The sequence below is a fragment of the Euprymna scolopes genome, chromosome 14, assembly GCF_053919585.1.
Source record: "Euprymna scolopes isolate OS-2025 chromosome 14, ASM5391958v1, whole genome shotgun sequence".
NCBI lineage: Eukaryota > Metazoa > Mollusca > Cephalopoda > Sepiida > Sepiolidae > Euprymna > Euprymna scolopes.
The window spans coordinates 17,595,633-17,601,662 of NC_136495.1; positions in this window are offsets into that span (position 1 = coordinate 17,595,633).

A 6,030-nucleotide genomic window follows, 5' to 3' on the forward strand; every position below is an offset into this window, starting at 1 on the left:
TATATATATATATATATATATATAATCCCCGAAACAGTGTTTCATGGTAAACAACTGATGATCCCTTAAATTAACATTAGGACTATTGTGAATTCGAGAAGACAAGTTAATGCAGCGATTGCAGGTAATTACATGGGGTGTGCAATAAGTAATGCCCCTGACCCACTTCCCATAGCAGTAGAGCAACGAAACTTGGCACAGTTATTAGTCTTTCCCTACATAGGAACCACCCAGAGTTATGCATTTCTCCCATCGTTTGATGCAGCTCTGGAGACTGTTTTTGTAGAACACCCCAGGTTGATCCTCCAACCAGGACGTGACTTCAGAAATCAAGGCTGCATCATCTGGGAAACACTTTCCTTTCAAAAACAACTTCATGGCTGGGAAGAGGTGAAAGTCAGAGGGTGCAAGGTCAGGAGAGTAGGGAGGATGGGGAAGGATTTCGTAACCACACACCCATGCTTCTGATCTGGTAACATGCGAGTTGTGGACCGGAGCGTTGTCCTGCAGGAGGAGGGAACCTTTGATGGTCTTGCCCTGCCTTTTGATTTTAATAGCTTCCCTTAATTTCCTCAAAAGTGGAGCATAATAGGTTCCTGTAATTGTGGTATCCTTTGCCAGGAAATCTATCATCACTACTCCGTCCTGGTCCCAGAAGACTGTGAGCATGACCTTGCCAGTGGAGGGCTGCACCCTTGCCTTCTTTGGAGGTGGTGAGTCCAAGTGCTTCCACTGCATTGACTGGGCTTTGGTCTCTGGATCATAGTGATGGACCCAGGTTTCATCCTGTGTAATCAGTCTTTTGAAAAACTTTGACTCATCTTCTTGGCACATTTCCAAATTCATCCTTGAGCACTCAACGTGTTCTCGCTTCTGGAATGGTGTGAGCAACCTGAGAATCCATCTGGCAGACACCTTATGCATATGCAAATGGTCATGAATGATAGTTTCCACAGACCCTGTACTAATCTTGACATCTTGGTCTATTTGGCGAATAGTAATATGCCGGTCTTCCAAAATGGCAGCCTCAACTTGACGGACAGATGCCTCATTAATGGCAGAAGGGGGGGGGGCGACCAGGTCTGGGAGCTCTTTCCACAGACTTCCAGCCATGTTTGAATCCACGATGCCAGCGTTTTACAAGGTCATACCATGGGGCATTATCACCATAAGTTTCTTTCATTTCATCAAAAGTCTCCTGTGGTGTACGTTCTTTCAAATACAAAAACCGGATCACTGCTCGATATTCAACAGGCTCCATTTCACACCTGACTCAGTTCAAACACCTGTAAAACAGAAACCACAATTAGTTCAGAGCTGTAATTTGCCACATAACCCGTAGAGATATAAATCATTGCACATGCAAAATTTCAGCTAGCTCAGACAACTGGAAGTGGGTCAGTTACTTATTGCACGCCCCTCATAAATGACTTACTGGCTAAATAGTTTTCCAACGAATGATAAAAAATATAAAAATTGAATAAGTTTTTTATATAGTTTTAAAGATTAAAAAACTTCCAAGACATATGTGTGTGTGTGTGTTTGTGTGTGTGTGTGTGTGTGTGTGTGTGTGTGTGTGTGTGTGTGTGTGTGTGTGTATAAGGTAAACATTAGAAAAATCCCCATGCAGATTTATCTATGTTTTGAAGACATCAATCGTCTCATCAGAGGTTCAATAATCTTGTAATAACTATTGAACTCCTGATACAACAATTAATGTTGTCAAAACATAGACCAGTGTTCATAGGGATTTTTTTTATGTTTATATAATTTTACTTATAAAAGCTCTACATAAGTAATAAGCACGTTTGAAAAGATGATTTTTAGGTCACTACATTGACCGGTGACTTAGAATGAGTGTTTTATGCCAAACTTCTAGAGTAAATGTAGTATTGGTGACGGATCCCTGTTAATCTCTAATTGTGCATCGAACAGATACCATAATACGTGTTTGTTAATGTAGACATTGGTTACCTCCCTTGCTTCAGTTACATGGTTACCTCCCTTGCTTGTGGTGATATAAATAGGAGTCGGCCATCTTGGTTTAGTCAGTTCGTTCGTACAGTTTAGACAGACTACAAGTGTCTTAACAAATGGTAGCAGAGATATCCCTCTGTGTGCGACAAAAAAAAAAAAAAAAAAAATTTTTTTTTTTTGTACAGCTTGTCTGTAGCACTAGACAGATCGGATATCGGATATGGCAACTTCGAACAAACAACCTCCATTGTTGGAGGGGGAGGATGTTTACGAGAACTGGAAACAAGACGTTGAAATGTGGTCGTTGTTCACGGATCTTTCTGAGGAAAAAAAAGGGCCAGCAGTGTTTTTGACGCTACCACCGAATATTAGAGAATGTGTCCGTGAATTGCCAACAAGTGACATCGGTGGACGAGATGGCTTGAAGATCTTAATAAAGAAACTGGATGACATATATTTAAAGGATGAACACACGCGCGCTTACATGACTTTTAAGGAATTTTACACTTATAAAAGATCGTCAGGTACCAGTATAAATGACTTTCTTGTTCGTTATGAGTTTTTGTACCAAAGATTAAAAAAATTCCACATTATTCTACCGGAAGGAGTGCAAGCTTTTCTTGTTTTGAACGCGGTTAACATATCGGAAGAGAACAAAAAATTAGCGCGGACAACGTGTTCTGTTTTGACGTATCAAAACATGAAGGAATCGATAAAGAAAGTATTTGGTGACATTTATCGTGATGAAAATGTACCGGCAATGAAATCAGAGCCCGAAATCGTCAACTATAATTATTCTAAACCGGGTAACAACAAAAGGCGTTTTCGTCGAGGACAATCTAATCCATGTGACCGAAGTGGAAACGTGTTGTTGTGTTACAAATGTCAGTCTCCGAACCATCTAATTAGAGAGTGTCCTAGAAATACGCCCAGGTTTACGGAAGCGACAGAACAAATACACATTACGTTGTTCATTCAAGAAAATATTTATTTGAACAGTACAAATGAAAAAATTTCAAATCTTGTAAAGGAAACATTTGGAATGGCAGTCTTGGATTCTGCTTGTACTCGCACACTGGCTGGCGAAGTGTGGCTTGATGTTTATTTGGATACTTTAAATGAAAGTGACCTGCAACTAGTGAAGTATACGAACTCAGACCGGAGTTTTTGTTTTGGTGATGGAGTGGCTGTCACAGCAATTAAAGTTGCTAAATTTCCGGTTACACTCGGAGGTATAAGAGTTTATATCGAAGCAGATATTGTGAAAAACGACTTGCCTCTTCTATTAAGTCACAAATCAATGAAGACAGCAGGAATAGTGCTAGATTTCCGGAAAGATATGTGCTGGATTTTTGATAAATGTATTGAACTAAAGACCACAACTTCAGGGCACTATTGTCTCCCCTTAACAAATAAGTTGTTGGATCATAGTGGTACTAAGAGCATTGTATTACATGTTCAGAATTTTGGTCAGTGTTCTTTCACAGAAAAAAAAAAAAAAGCAGAAAAACTTCATCGACAGTTTGCTCATGCCTCGAAGGAAAAACTTGTTTCCTTGGTTAAAAAAAGTGGCAAATTCAATGACAAGGAATTTATAAAGGCGATTGAGGAGGTTTGTGAAAACTGTTAAATTTGCCTTAGATTTAAAAAAACTCCACTGCGACCGGTTGTGGGATTGCCTCTTGGCAATAGATTTAATCACACAGTTTGCATGGATTTGAAAGAGTTCATCCACAATGAGGTGTGGATACATCTCATTGATGCCGCTACCAGGTATTCAGCGGCAACATTGATCAAAACAAAGAAGAAGGAGGAGATCATCAAAAACATCTTTATGATGTGGATTACCTATTTCGGATCTCCTGTTCGTTTTCTGAGTGATAATGGGGGTGAATTCAACAACGAACACTATAGACAGATGAATGAAAAACTCAACATAGAGACCTGTACTACTGCCGCAGAAAGTCCATTCAGCAACGGTACTGTAGAACGTCATAATTTGATAGTTGCTGAGGCAATGAAAAAAACAATTGACGATGAGAAGTGTGAACCTGAAATTGCCTTGGCATGGGCTATTTGTGCAAAAAATGCCCTCCTCAATTACTCTGGACACAGTCCAAATGAACTTGTATTCGGTTTCAATGTAAATACACCCTCAATTCTGACAGACCAGTTACCTGCTATGGAGTCCTCTACTACAAGTGACATGGTGAGAAAAAATTTAAATGCTCTCCATAGTGCAAGGAGAAACTTTTTGGAAGCTGAGTCCAGTGAGAGAATTAGGAGAGCTCTCAGGTCTAATGTCAGAACTTATGCTGATGAAGATTATGCTACCGGAGACCAAATCTATTATCGGAGGCAGGGTTTTAAAGGATGGCGTGGTCCAGCAAAAGTGTTAGGCAGAGAAGGCCAGTTTGTCTTAATCAGACATGGCGGAGCATTTTATAGGATGCATCCGTGCCAATTGATGAAAGTGAATAAAAACAACGAAAAAAGAACAAAAAAAGCTGAAATGCTGGGAAACACTACAGAAGGGAAGAATGAATACCTTTCAGTTGAGGAGGAGGAGTTGCAGAATCAAGTGGTAGAAAGTGAAGATATAGACAGAGAAGAAGTTGTTGATAGTTCTACCAGTTTAAGAGATAAGACTGAAAAACCTGGCCGAAATAAGACCATAACTTATAAAATAAATGGAAGTGGGGAGTGGAAGAAAGGAAAGGTTATGTCAGTACAGCCTAAATCAACTGGCAAATATAGTCATTGGATCAATATAGAACCTGAGGATGAAAACGAGGATCAAGTTTGTATCAACTGGAATCATATTGATCATTGGAGAGAAGTGCCCCAATATACTGAACAGGAAAATGTAGTCCTGCTCACCGCTGAACAAGAGCAGTCGAAAGCTGTAATGGATGCCAAGCATAAAGAAATAAAAAACATGAACACCTATGAAGTATTTGAATGTGTGCCATACACAGGTCAAAAAACAATATCCACAAGATGGGTGATTACTGAAAAATTCAAGGATAATCAGAAAACAATGAAAGCTCGCCTTGTAGCACGAGGCTATGAAGAAAATAGTAATCTGAAAACGGACTCCCCAACATGTAGCCGTGAAGCTATGCGAATGGTCATGCTAACCGCATCAATAAAGAATTGGATGCTGCAGACCATAGATTTTACCTCAGCCTTTTTGCAAGGTGGTATTTTAGAGAGAGATGTGTTCCTGAGGCCACCATCTGATGTTTGTCCTAAATCTCAAGTGTGGAAATTAAAAAGATGCATCTATGGATTGAATGATGCTCCACGGGCATGGTACAAGAGAGTTACTCAGGCTTTGATTGAATTAAAAGGAGTAGCAAGTGCTTATGATAATGCATTGTTTTTGTGGCATGATATTAAAGGAAATTTGACTGGAATATTTGCTATGCACGTGGATGATTTTGTTTTCTGTGGAAACACAGAGTTTGAAAGGGATGTGATTGCAACATTGAAAGAAAAATTTAAGGTGGGATCTCATGAAAGTGGAACATTCAAATATGTTGGACTGAATGTTAATCAACAGGAAAATGGGATCACTGTAGAACAAGATCTATATGTATCTTCCATATCTCAAATAGAAATAAGCAAAGGGAGGATACTGAGGAAAAATGATGAACTGAATGAAGAAGAAAAGCATGAGTTGAAGAGACTTGCAGGTCAGATGATGTGGGTTTCAACTCAAACACGCCCTGATATAGCTTTTGATGTGTGTAAAATGAGCAACACTGGAAAGCATCCCAAAGTAAAAGCCTTATTTGAGGCGAATAAAGCCTTATCAAAATTGAAATCCAAGAAGGGTTCTATAACATTTCCAAAATTGGGAAAGCCCTCAGATTTACACATTTTGTGTTATACTGATGCCTCTTATGCCAGTCTGGAAGATGGATCTTCACAGGGTGGTTTTGTTGTCTTTATTGGAGGAAGTACTGACAAAATGGCCCCCATGTGTTGGGCGTCAAAGAAATTGGACAGAGTGACAAAAAGCCCATTGGCCTCAGAGACTCTTGCTCT